The sequence below is a fragment of the Stylophora pistillata genome, chromosome 11 (genome assembly GCF_964205215.1).
Source record: "Stylophora pistillata chromosome 11, jaStyPist1.2, whole genome shotgun sequence".
NCBI classification, from domain to species: Eukaryota; Metazoa; Cnidaria; class Anthozoa; order Scleractinia; family Pocilloporidae; genus Stylophora; species Stylophora pistillata.
Window position 1 is genome coordinate 4,219,069 of NC_142529.1, and position 19,267 is coordinate 4,238,335.

At 39.3% G+C, this 19,267-nt stretch overlaps 2 protein-coding genes and 1 long non-coding RNA gene across 15 annotated transcripts in view; 2 read left to right on the plus strand and 1 right to left on the minus strand.

Annotated features, from left to right (window-relative positions):
* Positions 1-19,267, minus strand: part of LOC111319919 (uncharacterized) — a 150,435-nt gene that overhangs the window by 102,581 nt on the left and 28,587 nt on the right. The window lies entirely within an intron of this gene.
* The window catches only part of LOC111322632 (tubulin polyglutamylase TTLL7), a 198,229-nt gene that overhangs the window by 86,073 nt on the left and 92,889 nt on the right, over positions 1-19,267 (plus strand). The gene's annotated exons all lie outside the window — the stretch shown is intronic.
* Positions 39-2,692, plus strand: LOC148719737 (uncharacterized). The gene is made up of 3 exons (XR_015993076.1): positions 39-627; positions 1,788-1,981; positions 2,519-2,692. It is a non-coding gene; the product is annotated as an uncharacterized LOC148719737 (long non-coding RNA).

The following is a 19,267-nucleotide window of genomic DNA, read 5'->3' on the forward strand; positions in this document are numbered from 1 at the left end:
ATCATGCTTGGTAAATTTATGGTTAGACTGATAAAATTCGTAGAGTTTCAACGTCTTTTTTTCCGCAATCGTTACATGCGTTACCAGATGTTGCTATGGTAATTCTGTCACGCTACACCTGTGTTGAAAATTCACTGTCATGAAAGATCTACATACCGGCACACGGTTCTCGTCTGTGATCAAAATCACTCTCCGGAGACATCAGTTTTTATGATTTCGACCTTGCAATGTATTCATAATAAGTGTAAAGGAAGAATTTCGACATTATCACGAGCAAAGACAATTTGGCCATGGAGATTTCATTGTCGTCTCGAAAGTCTTTGGGTCATCTAACCAGGGAATACTGAAGCCACGGTTTCAATGACAGTAGGTCTACCATGACCAAAGACAACCTTAAGTTGCTTGATTTAAGCATTGCTGCTGACTTTGGTGAAAGTCAAGGATGGGGAAGTGAGAATGCGGTATCTCTGGTCGACGAGAAGAAAACTTCGAACAGACAAGGACCATGGTACGGGCATGATTGAACAAACCATGTTCGGGAGGAAACAGTAAACAATTCTATCATAAAGAGACCTCAAAGGCAACGCTATGTAATGGCCAATTTAGCTGCAACAAAGTACAATGTCGGTAAGTAAAACGTACAACTTATTTTGAGTAGAAGACAATATAGGCTCAATGGTACATGTACGTGGTGATACTTCCAAGAGGACGATTGATTACATTTGTTCTTCGTGTGTATCATAATTTGGATTACCAGGGTACAAATAAAATATATATTTGGGGAGATCTATCGTATTGACACACATATTTTGAGTTTAAAAGAACGAATAGAAGAGAAATTTATTTTCGTGCTTGACTTCGCTCTCATCAATTGTAGGAACTTATAACTACGACGTTGATCTTTTGAATCAAAGTAGTCGTCGCCGTGCGGTTTCTATGGATGTGTGGTTTAAAATTGTCGACATGGTTTTCAAGAGGCTAATTATTTCTTTGTGTTAAAATTGTGTTTTGCACGCTTAACATATTTTTGACGCGTTCTAGTCAGCTTTATTATAATTTGATCAGACGCATTTCCTCAACTAAGACAAGTACAATCTTACAATTTCTGATCGCTACAGAATTCACAGTTATGTTGGCATCCGTGTTTACAACGCAGGCACACGATTTCATTAGATACAAATAAATAAAAAAACTGATTTTTCCATGAAATTCAATAAATAACCAATTTTTTCATTCAATGAAAAATTTTTATTTCTGATTTGAAAAAATGATTTCGCAAAATTTCTGGAAAAGAAGTAGAGTGAAGTGAAGCAAATGGACGGATTGTTTCTGATATACTTGGCTAAGAATTAAATAAGGTGTTCAAGAAACTTGGAATCATTGTATACCAGTGTGCAATGTGCAATTCTTTTTTCCTTTGTACAGATTGAAGCTTTTTATGGGATAATTTTCTCTTCTTTCAAGAGCCTCCAATGATCAAATTATTGACAAAAGTTATAATTGTTAGTTTTCTTTTAAAGCTTTCATATCTGAAATCAGATTTCACACCAACTTTGTAGGTTAGCTTAACCTGGCTTTGAATAACATGGCCCTGTTGCACTAAGTAAATTAGACACCTGATAAAATGTACAGGTACAGTATACATTTAGCAACAAAGGGCAGCAGGGATTAAGTATAATATCTCTCTCCTGTAATTTTTTCATGAAAGTTTTCTTTACTTTTCAACTGGCATGGGAAAGCCTGTGCTGACAACCACTAAAGATTCAATTTTATTGTATCTTCCACAGAGAACCTTTGATTGGCATCCAAATACAAGGAAAACCAGGTTAAAGCTATAGCAATACGAGGATTAGCTGGTTGAGATTCCAAGATGGCCATGATGGATATGCTTCGGGAAATAAGAACTCTTACACTGGAAAGTTCCCCAGCATGTAGGACACCTCAAGATTGGAAGCAGGCAGGAGCAAACTGTTACGCTTAGGTGATATGGGAACCTTCACACAAAATATAAAAATTTCAGAATAAGAAAGAGGTAGACTTGTGAAACATAATTGAGAAATAAGAGAGATGAAGTGTTATTTTATTTTAATTGGGGCGATGGTGGGAGGGGGGGGGGAGTTACGAGCGCAAATGAAAGGAACTGTCTGAGTTCTCACAATGAATCAAACCAAACCTTCTGAAAATAACCAACAAAGAGTCAACTCTACAGGGCAGAAAAAATAGATGGACTTGAACCCTATATCTCAGAGACTTGTTAAAAGACTTGCCCTTCTGTACGAGTTAAACATTGCCCAGTGGTGACCATCAGCATTAGCAAGGCTTATTCTTGAGTTGCTAATACCAAAAGACAAGCGGGTTTGTGCTTTGCTTAAACCCTGAAAGCTCACTTAAGAGCAGTTGATATTCTTAAGTAAGACTCACGAAAGAGGAAACCTGAGCCCACAACAAAGGCATGCAGGACAAGTTAATCACATAGCAACTGCTTTGCTCATTGTCTTTTTTTTTTGTTTTTCGTAAGACTCAGTTTGCCATCTGTGCAGGGGAGCCAAGGAAAAGAAACCGTCCATGACAGCAAAACAGTGTGAAGCTGAAAGCCATTGCTACAATTACAAGAATAATGTGATGATGTACTTTGATGGTGATTTACTGAAACACGGCTCTGTGCAAATATATCTACTGAATTTCCCCCAAAGTGATTATTTCTCTTCTTTTCGAACATTTTCCCATGTCAACAACTATCCTTTGAGATAGCAAGGGAGCAATGTATCCCATTTTAACACCATAGCACTGCACACCCCTTCTTCACAAGATTAATCAGTGCAACTCTTTTACATTTTTGATGCACAAATTAGTCAGTCCAGACATGAGTGTCACAGTAATTGTAACCTTATGTCTTTATTTAAACTTTTAATGACAACTCTTAGAAAGTTGTTGCATGTGATTGGCTATAAGCAGCACAAATGAGCACCAATGGGACAGTGTACTTGTCATGCTTGTCGCTGGACAGTTCGATATTTAAATACAGTTTAAAGGTCATACCTGTGTCACTAGACGATATGCATCACCTACGCACTCTGTTGTACACACTACTAGGTACAGTTTCTTGAGGGAAAATGCGAACTGGTATGTTTCCATCTACGAAAACGTTTCACCAATGAGTATTTGGCTTCTTAAATTTTTTCATCGTTCGTATCAAATGGTAATGGGACTTCATGTCATCCAATTCAAGACTACACTTGTGAATAACAAATCTGACTCCTGCTTTAGCCCTTCAGACCCTGACATTAGTTTACCAATTCTCAATACTGTTCTCTTTACATTTCTCCGAGCACTTACAAGGAGAATTTGTTTAACAATCAGGAACTTCTTTAAGTGGTGATCATTTCCATTATTCTCCTGACCGTTATGTTTGATTTAAGGGTGATACTGTAAGGAGAAATAAGAAGCCAGTCACTCTTAGGAGTCAAAGAGTTTATCACATGTTTTCTTACAGACTCCATTGAACTCCATTCTTTGTACTATACTAGGCACAATTGATGCTGTTTTTGCAGATGGGCTATTCGCATTTAGAACAGAATTAAATTGAGATCAGTGCTCTTTCTTGCCATAAATTCCCCTTAATCAAGCCAGACCTAAATAGGAAATGGAAATTGATAAACAGGGGGGGAGGGGGGAGAGAGAACAAGGTTTTGAATTAGCAACGTTTACTTGAACCCCCAATAGTGACACAAAATGAGATAAAAACCGCAAATGACCGACATTTGTCTACAGCATTTAACATCGTTGAAGTGTCACTACAATTTTCAGTTCCAATCTTTTCTTTCCACTATGTCGCTCTCGTATAGTACCAAGGAAGAGGAGCACCCTGAATATGATTAGGGAGTTTAAGCAAATCACTCCGGCTGGCGCTGCTGCGGCTACCGGAAGTAAAATTGTCCAGAAACGAGTCATTGCGCATGTCAATGGTTCCCATCCAGCCGTAGCGGGAAATCCTACGCGAGTGGGAAGGTTTCGGCATAGTCTGTGGTACGTGAACTTATCTCGCTTCTCCTTCGCTTTATACATTCTCCTGAGCAATTTTAACTATTGAAATACATTTAACGTCCTTAAAAATAGCTTATCGGGAATATTTGTCAAGCTTGCTGTCCCTCACCGAGTGAATCTGCCTTTATTTTTGCCGCCGGGTTTGTCGAAGGATCGAAGGAGTGTGCACATGGAGAACGCAGCGAACGCAAGGAGAAATGCGTGGGTAGAAAGTCTAACTTTTCCTTTTCAAACCTCAAAGACTACTTGAAATTCAAATGGCTGAAGCCGAGGAATAACGAGGGTTATGAGGGACCGTGTAGAAACTTTGCTTTGTTGTTCATAAGCTCCAAACTGGCAATTTTACAACACGTAAGCTTAAATATTTTAATTCACTCATTCACTGTGCACAGGATCGCTTACAATTTTTTTTTCCAAACTTTAGAATTCCTCGCCATTTTGAGTTTTTAGACGTGCAAAAACTACCGCGAAGACGCTTAATTTATTAGTTTGAAACTTCTCAGCCGTACTAGGTTTGTAGTTCGCGTTGCTTAAAATTGAATTTTGGCGTGTTACAGCGACGTACTCTCCCCAAGCCTCGTCAACCCCGATAGCCGTAGCAGCGCCAGCCGCATCCTCGGAGACCCAGGGGCCGTGGGTCGATTTCAAGTCAGGGCATGAAGAGCCCCTGGGGACATTGTCTTGCAAGACTAGTTCCAAACGGTCGCATTCGTTCTGCCATCTGATTGGTGCCAGAAAATCTTTGTGTTTTTCTGCCCTATCAGACTGAAGTGTGCTTTAGAGTCCTTTAGTGTGTTTTAACACGGACATATACTAGTAGCTCAGTTTCTCGCTATGTTTGTTTGGGCCGTGCGACGGAGATTTGCTTGAGGTGAAAAGTTTCAGTCTCAGCACACAATTTAAGAGAAATCGATCAGATTGTCCGCGCAAACTTACCGGAAATTATACTGAATACTTTCGCAGGTATCACTAGTACTAGAGAACGTGTTTTAAAGTTTGCGAGGTTTGTATACAACACGATGGTTGCAGTCATTGATATGTCGCTTTAAACGTTAAACGAGATTTAAGCTTAAATCTTTGCTGTGACTGAAACTTTGCCAATCCCATAAAGTTATTTCGTCGCACGGGCCACGCAGGTATGTCGAGCAACTGGCGCTTTCGCCTACCAAGCTTTCTGCTTTCTGTGCGCGCCAAAATCTAATCTTCGCTTTGTAGTAAAGTCGTTCACAATACGGCAAAGGTTGCAGAGAACGTTAAGTTCGTGGACGACCTCCAGCAAGTGCTAAGAGAAAGCTTAGCTGTGTTTCCGGTTAGCTAATTAAAATCTCAACAAACACTTATTAACGAGAACATCGAGGGAAGGAGAGATGTTTTCGGGCAGTTACCGAAGGGGTTTGGAAAGAGTTTAATCTTTCAACTGCTGCCTAGAGTGTTGAAATTCTTGACCTGGGAAGGCCACGGATTCTCTTCTAGTCCCTTGGTCATTGTCATTTCACCTCTTCTGTCGATTGTTGAAGACCAAGTTAAATACCTTTGATCATTGGGAATCGATCCGATGCTGTTTTCAAAGGGAAAAACAAAACCAAAGACCAAGAAATATTGGACGGAAAGGGCGGGTTTGCTTTACCGCAAATGTAAGCTTAGTACTACAGGGTCATCTACCCACATCTAATAAGCAAAAGTTTCTACGCTTAGCTTTTCTTTTTTTTCAAGCGAAGATAAGATTAGATTTTGGCACGCACAGAAAGTTGCGCAAGTACCAGTTGCTCGACATAGCTGCGTGGCCCGCGCGACGAAATAACTTTACGGGATTGGCAAAGTTTCAGTCACAGCAAATTATACAAAAAATCTAGAAAGATTTAAGCTTAAATCTCGTTTAACGTTTAAAGCGACATATCAATGACTGCAACCATCGTGTTGTATACAAACCTCGCAAACTTTAAAACACGTTCTCTAGTGATACCTGCCTGCGAAAGTACTCAGTATAATTTCCGGTGAGATTTTCGCGGACAATCTGATCGATTTTTCGTACATTGTGTGCTGAGACTGAAACTTTTCACCTCAAGGAAATCTCCGTCGCACGGTCCAAACAAACATAGCGAACAACTGAGCTACTAGAATATGTCCGTGTTAAAACACACGAAAGGACTCTAAAGCACACTTCACTCTGATTGGGCAGAAAAACACAAAGATTTTCTGGCACCAATCAGATGGCAGAACGACTGCGACCGTTTGGTACTAGTCTTGTAAGACAATGTCCCCAGGGGCTCTTCATGTCCTAACTTCAAATCGACTCAGTCCCTGGGTCTCCGAGGATGCGCCAGCCGTAGTGATTTGCTTAAACTCCCTATTGTTGTTTCTCAAACTTTCCCCGGACCAGGTGTTCTTACAGAGAAAAAGAGACAGACGTCAAGTGTTTCAAGAGTCCATCATCCCCAGACGTAAACACGCTCGTTGAAAGCTCACTAATTTGCGCAGTTCAAGTGCTATTTCTCGTATAAAATAAGTTTTCATTGCCTTGAAATTTCCAGTCATTACCAGTTGGATTATATACCTTGGAACTTCCTTTTTTGTTGTTCTTAGGTATATTTCAAATCTCAGTTGCCATTCTTGAGACTTGCCTATTACGGAAATGTCGTTTGGGTCAGGAAATAGGAGGGATAAACAATTTTTAGGATCACAAAAAAAAATTTTATAAAGTTCACGGAAAATTTAATACACTATATCCATATGTAGACTTGTTGCTTGAAATGATTTTAGTAACCTCAACTTACAAACCGTTCACAAGAGTAAAAAAGATCACTGAAACATAACTGGCATAATCGTGTAAAATTAAAATGTTCGGCAACTTAGGTTTCATTTCTCCGCTCTCCTTATGTAGGCATCCTGATAGTTTCCACGCATCACCACGAGTTCGTTTCTAACCAATATAATACGTGCTCCTTGCGCCAGATGACGCGTGTTTCTAATTCATGTTTACCAAAAAAATGTTGTTGTGCCTTTCTGAACGAAATATATAAATATATTTGATCTATTACTTAACTCCATGCACGGACTGTGCGAAGAGTAAAACTAGCACCAACAACTCCAGATTAATTTTCGACACCAACTAAAAGAAACCCTATTCACTGATGTACCAACAAATACACTTAACTTAAAAAACATTGATATAAAAAAAGGATTCGAAAAGTAAGTTAACCATTTGAATTCTTGCTTCCACCAAAATATTTTAGTAAACATCCTCTCCCGACAAATGAAATAAATTTAGAAATGGTTGCTTCTATTCTACTACGTCCTTATCCTACTTTGTAGTTCATCCAAGTTCTATCCACACACTTAACCGAAAGGAAAAAGATACAAAGGATGGAGACTGGCCAAACATGCTAGAAAATTCTGTCCTCACCGCACAAGTTGAGCGCTACATTTATCGTTGTTAAGAAACGGTTCTTAGCCAATCCTTTGCTTAAATCGTTCGCCCAGTGTCCTGTTTCACCCGAGTGATTGATAACTACGAGACTGAATGTAGTTAATGAGCTGCTGTCCGCCAAGCCCTCACCCACACCTCTGGCCCAGTGTCCCACCTTGTCAGTGTGATTGTTAACTGTGAGACTGAATGTAGTTAATGATCTGCTGGTTGGCAAGCCATCACCCAATTTGATCACTGGAAATTTTCTCACATGGGTCCTCGAATGTTCTAACTTGTCCAATTCTTCTTCCGAAAACGAACGGCGGTCTTCTAGAAGACACTTCCACGCTAACTCCCCTAGCACAAGTATGGACTCTTTAAATTGATTCTCTAGCGCTTTGTCGGCATTTCGATGAACTTCCAGGCCATTTCGGGAGCAATAACGCCTTAAGAGGCATCGAAAAATAATCTGATAAAGCTTAGTGCGATTAGATGGTAGTTCCCTATCAAAGTCTTAAAAAACAACGCACAAGAGAAGGAGATTCAACGGATTATTCTTCAGCGCATCTAGGTAAATGTTTTCTTTAAAAGCTTGAATGAGCCTCTCGCTTTTTGACAAATTTTGTGGATCTACCCTTTTAAAATGCTTCCTGATGTAATCTGTAGCATCCTTCGAAGTGAACCCCTTAATTTGCAAGTGTATCAAAGTCATAGCGCCGCCGGACATCGATTCCCTTTTCTTCGCGTGAGGTGACCAAAATAAAACAGCGTGAGAAAAATTTTCTTCTAAAGAGCTTAACGACGACGTTTTCCGATGCTTCTGGTAACTCATCAAGGCCATCCAGGATCAAAAGAATCTTACCCAAGATTCACAAACCTAACAACCCGGGTGTGAGGTTTATGGCGCGTGACGGAAACCCTACACGACCTCAAAGCTCTTTGTTCGCGTCACCCGTCTTGGAGAAAGTTAATTTACGCTTTGATGTTTTGTAACCTTCAATTGTCCTTTTTCTCAACGCAGAAAACATAGCCAGTTCAACGCTTCCTTCTCTTTACCGTTCAGCTCGATCCGTTATTCGAAAATAATCAGAAGTATCCTCTGAGAGCTCATTGGGTTACGCGAACAGAGAAGTTTGAGGTCGTGTAGGGTTTCCGTCACACGCCATAAACCTCACACCAGGCTAGTCAGTAGATGAATCGCCGGCGCGAATATTCCCCTGACTCCCCTCTCACATGAGACATTTAAAACAGGGCATTGTTTACCATAATTTTTTTTTTACTTTATTATTTAAAATTAAAGAAATAAAGGCCTTTGTAGCCCGCAGTTAGCAAAGGTATTCTAGGCGGGTATCACACACACAAACACACATACACACACACATACACACACACATACACACACACATACACACACACACACACACACAGACAGACACACGCAACAAATAAATAAATAAATAAATGAGCAAATAAAAATAAATTATAAATAATAGTAGTGATAATCATGTTAAAGGTTTTAACTGAGCCAGTCACACAAGGGAGCTTTTAACAGGTCAAAGAGAAAGCTAATCAGTTGAAATACAAATAAAAGCTAGAAAGGTCAAGGGAGCGCAAGTCAACATTCATCTCCTTAATTTCAACAATTTACAAAAGCAGGTGAGTTAGCTTACGTTTAAAAGGTGCTTTCCTTAGCTTACCAAGTTCACGGGGGATGCCATTCCATATTTTCGTACCAACTCCAGAAAAGGAAAGCAACTGATGATTTGTTCTCGCCTGTTTTATATAAAAGCTTCCAGCTACTGAGAAACGAGTAGATCGAGTAGGAATGAACCTGTTGGGAGTGAGTAAAAAGTTCAGAAATATTGGGAGGAGCACAGCGATTTTTGATGTCATGTAACAGAGAGGCAACCAATTTGAAGTGAAGCATTTTTATCGGTAGAATTCCCGAACGACTAAAAAGAGGAGCACTGTGAGATGTATAATCGGAAAAATATATTAGACGAAGAACCCGCTTTTGTAAAATGACGATTTTCTTTAGATGAGTATTCGCGGCTTGGCCCCAAGCAACGAGACCATAGGAAATATACGGTTCAATGAGCGAGCGGTAAATGTTTATAAGAGTAGCGAGCGGTACCAAGTGCCTTAGCCTAGCAATAATACAGATACCTTTGCTTATTTTCGTGGAAATGTAGTTAATATGGTGCTTCCAGGAGAGATTACCGTCAATTAGAACACCTAGGTGTTTAACATATGTCTTACGTTCAAGAGATACCAATTGCTCCGAGTTATTATCAAGTAGTTTAAGGTTTAATCGGTATAGTTTGTGTTGATAAGGATGAAAAATAACGAAATTAGATTTAGATACGTTAAGAGATAATTTATTTGAATTCATCCATTAACACAACCTTAATAGCTCTTCATTGACGTCAACTTCAAGTTTGTTTAGATCTTTTTCTGCATATAGTAAATTGGTATCATCAGCAAATAGGTAAAAGTCAAACTTTTTAGAGGAACGATGCATGTCATTGACATAAATTAAGAAAAGAAGCGGACCAAGTATAGAACCTTGAGGGACTCCACACACTCTACACTCCACTCACACACACTCCTCTCCACACTCACTCCACTCCACCATCATCCAATCAGCGTGGAGCACACCAAATCTGTGCCGCGGATGCCGATCGCTTGGAAAGCTGCATTTCTCGAAAGTTTTTGGGCAGTTAGCGCTTGGATTTCGAATGGATCTTCGATTGAATGACACGAGAAGAAGCGTCAGCCTTTTGGTTTATCTGGTGTTCGATTTGGAAGCCGGGCGATTCTAATTTCTGGGTGAAAATCGGCTTCGAAAGTGGAGCGGTCGAAAATGAACTTTCCACCCTTGTCTCCTTCTTCTACAGTAGAGTAACAGTCAACGCAAAATCTACCAAATGGCTCAAATTCGCCATTTAGAACAACAGAAACGACAATACACAGCAAGTGTGGTAGGTTTACATTTATTTTGAGCCTTAACATAGACATTCCTCGATAGAAGTTTACGATTTTATTTAGTGTGAGATTTAGAACACGTACAGAAGAGAGCAATGTCCATTATCTGTCCTGGTCATAGCTATCATGAGGTCCTGGATATTATGAAATTTAAAGAATTAGCCATCCATCACGACGAAATATGTGAGTCACTTTTCGACAAAATTGTAAATGACAACAATTACCGTCTTCAAAAGTTAATACCAGCAGCACACGAAACTACCTACTTGTTAAGCCGTGCGCGACCTTTTAATGTACAACGCTTCAAAACCAGTCGTTTTAAAAATAGTTTTATTATTTCCTCATGTGTTAAAGCGAACTCATTTTAGCTTTCCTTTTTTTAGCCGCTTGAACGATTTTTAATAACTAAGTAGTTAATAACTAAATTAGTTTAATTTTACTATCTGTATTATGTGAGTAAATACGCAATTCAGTTTTTTAACTGCTATGTATTTATGAATATATTAAACTTCAAACTTCAAACCCGATATTACAACTCTTCAATATTCTCGCATACATTTCTTTATATTTCGAACAAACGACCAGACACGCCGCTTGTGTGGGCCCCCTGTGATTAGCCCAGTGTCCAAATTTGCCGCATTTGAAACAGTGGAAGAAGTCGCCAGAAGTGTCTCTACGGCCTGAAAGATAGAGGCAAAGACGAAACCTGTAGCAAACGGGAGGTGAGGGGGGGAGAGGCGTAAACCAGAAAGATGAATAAACTGTATGGAACCGCAAGCGTGAATGGTACTCAAGAGACAGCGGAGAGTATAAGTACTAATAACTGGCAAATCAGGGAATACATGTAAAACAGAATGCACGATAGTGGGTACGGCAGGTGTGAAATGAAAACAACCGCAACTAATTACTTGGAATAACAGCGGAAAATACATTGTACAGTATGCATTCAGCGACAGAGTAGCTGGAATTAAGTATAATATCTTTCTATTTTAATTTGTTCATGAAAGTCTTTGTTACTTTTGTACCGGCTCAGGAAAGCCGGTGGCAACAACCACTAAAGATTGAATTTTATTGTATCTTGCACAGGGACCCTGTGATTAGCATCCAAACACACAGAAAATCAGGTTAAAGCTATAAAAATATGAGGATTAGTTGGTTGAGATTTCAAAATGGCCATGATGGATATGTTTTGGGAAATAAGAACCCTTACACTGGAAAGTTCCCCAGCATGAAGGACACATCAACACTGGAAGCAGGCAGGAGCAAACTGTTAGCTTTAGGTGATACAGGAATCTTCACACAAAACATTAACAATATCAGAATAAGGAAGACAGAGACTTGTTAAATGTAGTTGTGAAATAAGAGTGTTTAAGTGTTATTTTAGTTTATCTGGGGGTGTGGCGGGAGGGGGGTGAGTTATGAGTGCAGATTTTAAGGAACTGTTCCAGTCCTCTCAATGATTCAAACCCAAACCTTCAGAAATAATGCTCCCATGCTCTGAGCTACAGAGAACTAGATGGTGAACTATAGAGTATTACTGAGTAAAATTGTGACAAGTATCTTTCATCCAGTATTGTAAATCATGACGAATGGAATACAGTTAAAAAAAGGAAGTGATTGTGCTAAACTTTTGTTCCACCAAATTAAACAGCAGCTCAGGGAGTTCCCGCATTAGTCCAAAGAGAGTGTGGAATCTTTTTGACAGCCCATTATCTTGGGCTCTAGCAGGATGGGCCCTATGGCCCATAGCTTTATGGTATTTAGGGCATTTCTCAATTCAGAGTCAGAAGTTTTCTACAATTGTATTTCTTTTCCTTCACTATGTTCTGTGATTGGTTTAGATGACCCATGCTACTTTCCTAACCAATCAGATTGAAAACTTACACCACTGCAGACTTAGTCACTTATTTCCCAAACTTCAGGCAGTTTGCTTGTTTTATTTTAAGTTCTCATTGGCTATCTGTGATGCTTCACTTGCTTTTGATTGGCTGTTGCAGCTACCCTAGTTTTTGGTTTTACGACACTCAATATCGAAAAGCGCTTTAGTGTTTTGTATCTACAAAAACATGGGAAAGTGGATACTGACTGTACTTTGAAAATCTTGGTCCAATTTGGAAGGGCATTATATGAACTAAAAAATGTTACCCTTTTTAGTACGCAGTGGATGAGTGACCCCTGGTGAGTACGTATCACAGATGTCAACTATGGCCACACCATGGTGTACCAGTAAAGAGGATTGTGAGAGCAAACCAGATAGATGCTATTGGTCAGACAGGTGGAGTACTGGAAGGTGCAATATGGTGACAGCCATATGCAGGGTTCGACATCTCCGCTAGCCCCGTAGCCCGAGGGTAGTAAAAATTTGGTCAGGCTAGTAAAAAACCGCCTTAGCCCGCTGGCTAGTAGTAAAATTAAAAGAAATTATATATAATTAGTTTACTTGAAGTTTACAGTTGATTAAAAAAACAAGAAAGTTTAAATTGTAATGACAATACCAACGAAGAAGGCCTAAACCTTTCATTTTCTGGAGTCTTTTTGTTTTGTGTGTCGATCGTGAACATCACTTGATGCCAGACTCTGCACTTAATGGTCAATTTCTTCCCCAGTCTTCTCCCTACCAATGTTGTGATGCCTTGCTCATTGCCTCGCACGATCGCCTCGCACGATCGCTTCGCACGATCGCCTCGCACGATCTCTTCGCACGATCGCCTTGCACGATCGCCCCGCACTCGAAAATTTGCTTAGCTTTTTCCTTAAATAGCACAGTATGTTATCACAATGAAAGAAAAATGCCATTCTTTGTCATTTTAAAAAACCTTGCAAATAAGTTTAGAGGAAGGTTTGCGTGTTTGGGGTTGAAGTTGACCACTAGGGAAATCGATCCGGACTACCAAGTTTTGTTTCGGGCTTGTAAATTTTAGAAATCACCCAGCCCGGTGGCTAGTAATGCAATAGCCATGTGTCGAACCCTGGCCATATGCTACTATAGCAAAGGTAGGAAAATTACTAACAAAGAGCCAACTCTACAGAACAGAGAAATTAGACAGGCTTGAGCCCTTTAGACTTAAAAGAAACTTGCCTTTCTGTATGAGTTGATCATCACCCAGTAGTAACCATCATCAGTGATGCTTATTTTTGAGTTGCTAATACCGAAAGACGAATAAGTCTGTGCTTCACTTAAACTCTGAAAGCTCATTTAAAGATTAGTTGATATTCTAAAGTAAGACTCGCATGTTATGGAGAGCGCCCATATTTTTCTAGAGAGCGTGGTGTTACGTAATCACTAAAAATAGAACGAAGAAGTTTCTGGAACACTTAGTGACTTAGCATATTTTCGACAAGATGTAATAGAAGTGTAATGTTACTAAAAATAGCAGTATTACACATACATACATACATACATACATACATACATACATACATACGTAAATTGACCACTCCCCATAAGGGGCTTTTCAGGGCCAATTCCCACCCATCCCACCTAAGGGAGGACATCCACCACACAGTAATATCGTGCGTGGGAAATTAACGTCTCCTACCCCAAACCTTGCAGGAGACGGGGCCTACAGTTTATTCGTCCTTATCCGAGAAGACTATAATATCTATCCATTTCTTGATTTTAGAAAGGTAGCAAATTTTCCTCACTTTTTTTAAGACCATGAGTATTGGTCCGGCCGGGACTCGAACCCTCGACCTACCGCACAACACAGTCCGGCGCTCTAACCAATTGAGCTAACCGGGAGGTATTACAGTTCTCTAGAACTTTCTGGAAATTTTGTAAAAGATATATAAGGAGTCGCGATGAGTTAAAGTTAGGCCTTTTAGTGAATTAGTGCTGTTGTTGCAAAGAGCCCAGAAGAGTTGGTGTTGGAATCGTCAGCAGTGAGGAAGGCTACGTTGGCAAAAGTGTTATGGACGTCGACAAGTTACAAGGATCATTAAAGGGAACCGTGAGTTGTGTGGTAGCTCACTGAGATTATAGTTTTAAAGGAGGGCTCTAAGATAAGATAGTTATTGGTATCGGTCCTTAGTGAGATTGTTGCTTTAGTTGATAAAGTAGTCAAGTTGGTATGAGTTGTATCTCTCTGTCGGTTTGGAAAATACCGTAACACACAAAAGAAGAAACCTAAGTCCACAACAAACAGGTGCATGAAAAGTTGATCAAGCAGCAACTGCTTTGCTCATTGTCTCTTTTTCTTTATTTGCCAGACGCGGTGTGCCATCAGTACAGGGAAGTACAAAAAAAGGTACTGTGTATGACAGCAAAACAGCATGAAGTTGAAAGCTACTGCTACAATTGCAAGAATAATAAATGTTATGATGTACTTTGATGGTAATATAAGCACAGCACTGTACAAATATATCTACGGAATTTCCCCCTAAGTGATTATTTCTTTGCTTGTTTAACATCTCACAGTGTCATCAACTCTCTCTGAGATAGCAAAGACAGCATTGTATCCCCTGTTAGCACTGTTGCACCACATACCCACTCCTCATAAGATTAATCAGTCCAATTTTCTTACATTTTTGACGCACAAATCAGTTAGTCCAAACACGAATGTAACAATAATTGTAATCTACTGCTTGAATTAAACTTTTAGTGCGAACCAACAGAAATTTGATGCACATCATTGACTATTAGCAATACAAATGAGCACAAATGGGACCGTGTACCCACCATGCTTGTGACTGGAGAGTGTTCTAGGGCAGTTTAAAGGTCCTGCCTGCATCACTAGACAATTCGCGACACCTGCGCGCTCTGTTAGACAGACTACTGGGTACAGTTTCTTGAGGGAAAATAATAAATAATAATAAATAATAATAAATAATAAAGGTCCTGCCTGCATCACTAGACAATACACGACACCTGCGCGCTCTGTTAGACAGACTACTGGGTACAGTTTCTTGAGGGAAAATAATAAATAATAATAAATAATAAAGGTCCTGCCTGCATCACTAGACAATACACGACACCTGCGCGCTCTGTTAGACAGACTACTGGGTACAGTTTCTTGAGGGAAGATAATAAATAATAGTAAATAATGATAAATAATAATAAATAATAAAGGTCCTGCCTGCATCACTAGACAATACGCGTCACCTGCGCGCTCTGTTAGACAGACTACTGGGTACAGTTTCTTGAGGGAAGATAATAGATAATAATAAATAATAAAGGTCCTGCCTGCATCACTAGACAATACGCGTCACCTGCGCGCTCTGTTAGTATTAAACTGTTCCTGGAAGGTGGTAAATGTGTCTATTATTCATAGCGTAGTATATCTCTGTTAACCTTTCTAACTTTAAGTAAAGTTTCATATACAAAATTTGAGAAAAACTTGTTGCCATTTCACTGCTATCATTGTCAAAAGCTGACTTACTTTAAAATTGTGAAATAATTTGTTTAGAATATGGCTTTGTAATTTTAAACTAAATCCAAACATTTCACAGATCTGCATGAAGTAGAACTATGTACTTTGTGCATACAAAATTCTTGAATTTTATTTCATACAAGTGAAAAAAATGCATAAATACATATTCAAATAATTTTTAAGTTAATGGATAACAACTTATTAAAAAAAAAACTTTCTCTCTTTCTTCAGTTATCTTGTGGCTTGTGGTGCTGGCATACAATCCTCTTTCCCATTCATAAAAATTTTTGTTCGAAGAAAGAACAGACACAAAGGAGATGTCTTTAATTTCCAGGCAACATGTAAGGAATATCAGACTAAAATATGTTGAGACCTGAGCAGTAAAAAAGTGACCCCATAGGTCACTATCAAGTCTGATTCATCTCCATATGAAATAAGTATGGAAATGGATTGACCATGAAACAATCTTGAAAACAAGTTCATTCATGAGAAAACGTGTCAAAACATTTCATATCTTTTAGTAAATCTCATGATCAGGAGTTTTCAAGCTGGTGCTTCAAGGCATGCAAAGATATAATGTAAACTATGGAGAGGGTGGTTGCAACTATACTTATTTCCTTTTTTCACTTCGAGGATTTCTCATTTTTCTCTCTCTTTACAGCACAACCCTAAGAATATAGGCAGAGCCTAATGAAATGGGTCGCATTTTATGGGTTCCCCCTCCTGAAAAAACCCAACAGCAGCCACAAAAACTAAAACATGACTTTGCTAAATTCCACAACATTTGTTATAACATAACCAAAGTAAAGCGCGCGCTGATTGGTCAATTTAGCGTCCCCCATTTGCCCATGGGTGTACGCTGCTGACGAGAGCAAATGCAAAGACTATTTCTCCGCGCTTGCTTGTTTTTTCTGGTCACGATTTGTTAAATATAAGGGAACTCTTTAGCTACAATGTATCAATGTTATGTTATAAAACAAATGGTAAACACCACAGGGTACACTATTTAACAAATGGTAAATACCACAGCTTACACTATTGAGTTATGGATGCACGCGGGAGGTTGCTAAGCACGAAAGAAGCGTAAGAGTCGCTCGAAATACCTAAGATTTCTGATTCTAGTCACCTGATTATAAAGAAAAGTATGAAACTTTTAAACTCACAGGGTGACTTTCATCTTCTGAACGATGTATCAAAGAAGATTATCATGTGATTGTTGTCAATCTGGATTATCAAGGAGGTCAAGTACTCCTTGGTAGTGAGGAAGCGGTATGAGGCGTTCCACACCACACTCTCCTCGGTTCTTTCGGTTCGGGCGGAGTATTGTATGTTTCTCGTTCCATGGAATATCACCAGTGAGGTCTTTAACCAAGGACAAAGTACTCTCGAAAAAGACTGAAACTAAGACCCCCCACCCCACCCCAACCTTTGTCCATCTAGAATTGTTAGACTGAAAGTTTGAACTGTCGTAGTTTTGTTCACAAAGCAAGGGCTGTAACTGAATTAGTTGTAGGTTCTTTCTTTTTTTTAAGGAGCCTTTATGCGCGTGAGCATTATTTGAAAATAATGTCCTGGAATTGACTAAATCAAAGCCTTTACCACAATATCGGCCTTTCAATTCAAATGGTGTATTGACAAAATATCGTAAAACTTGCTTTATTTCTCATAAAAAGGCAAAAAAAAAATAGTCAAGTCTGCTTCCTAGTAAAGTGACCCATATTGCCACAGCTAATTTCGCTTTCCCTGGCATGAAATGGCTAACAGTACTGCTAGTCACCTTGGATTGGATGCTATGATCACTGTTTACTCTAAAGCATTTTGTTAAGCTCCTCTGGAGATTTTCACTTATTCTCGTGGGTAAAGAGAGAGGTCTTATAGTAATAAAGGATATTGCTCGTAGAACATTACACGATGGACTCAGTCAGGACTTGAACCCAGGCTTCTCGACGGGTAGTCCCCCAAGTTCTGACAGAATTGGTTTCATTATCTTGTTTCTTACGGCCTGTGGTTTTTTCTGGAATCGCTAGATTCTTACAGACGCGTGCACCATGTTTTTTCAATCGGCCTTGTACTCGAGTCGTTAGAACCAACTGACGCTCACGCCATTCTCAATCGACTTGGTCCATGTTACAGTCCTTACCAATAATCAGTGTCCTTTTCTTGTCTTTTTAAGTTCTGCTAAAATTGTGATCTTTAGATTTAGTTGCGCAAAAACACTTGGCCATAAGATGCACCACAATTTAAGCATTTACTTTCTACCCGAAGACACGATTTTCTTGAAAAACCGTGTGCCTTATGATCGAGAAACCAAGGTAGGTATATAAAGAATCGATTATGAGAAAAATTACAATTACGATTTTCTCTTCGTTTCGAAAAACACGGTTGCAAAAAGGTTGTGTTCAAAGCGAACCAGAAACAGAATAAAACATGAATAATAAAAAAACCGGTCGATAGTTTGAGCGCGAACCAAAAAAGAAGGAAGTGTTACTCTTCAGGTACTATTACCGCCTTGTTTGCCATCTGAACAATCGCAAGAGACTGGTAACGCATCCGTTACGTAGCGCTTATGGTATTCAGTTAAGGCCATTAACCATGTTCTAGATAAATCTTACCGGATATACATGTACCAGTAGCTTTTTTGACCAGATTATTAACAAAACCTCGCTTAATGGTAGTGTTAAGAAAAGTGATTTTTTAATGTTGAACAAAATTCTGTCTTGTTTGGATAGGCGTGCTCAGGTGACAAAATATTTTTCCTTTAAGATGTTCACCTTCGATTTTCAGTTGAAGGCCTTGCAAGCCAAGAATGCCGAGCGGAAAATAAATCCAACACGCTAGTGTGAAAATACTGCAAAAACGGGAAATAAGTATCAATGTACTTCCATAAAGAAGTCGCATATTGGTTTGGCAACGGCCTGGCGCTATTGTCCCCTTTATTAAGATTAGTTGCGCATCAGGATTCCAGAGTCTTCCGAATTGGCAAGTTTCCTGCATTTGTCACTTTGGCATTATCAAAGCCAGTAGTATGGTTATTAAGCCGCGCTTAAACTACAACATCCGAACCTCCCTACGCTTTGCAGTCGTCTTCCTTCTCAGTCACTGTAATTGTTTCTTTCCTAGCCTTTAAAAAATGTTTGGGGGTAGCGGAGAGTTAAATCACCATTAAACTGAGTAGTGTAAAGTATATTGAGGTAAAGGTTCTTTTTCCGTTTTCTTTCACAAGGTTCCCCTCGTCCCCCAGCAATCTGCGCCTTTAGTAATTTACTTCTCAACTTCAATTGATTGTCGTCGATAGTAGAACACATATAAATATCTGAGTGTCAAGCTCGAGATACTTTTGTAGCAAATGATTAAAAAATATAAATGGCCTCGAGTTAGCAGAAAGTTCTGGTTTACGGATTCTGATTTAGCCAGATTCTGCTGTAATATAAAACATATTCAGATGCAATGAATATATGAAGTT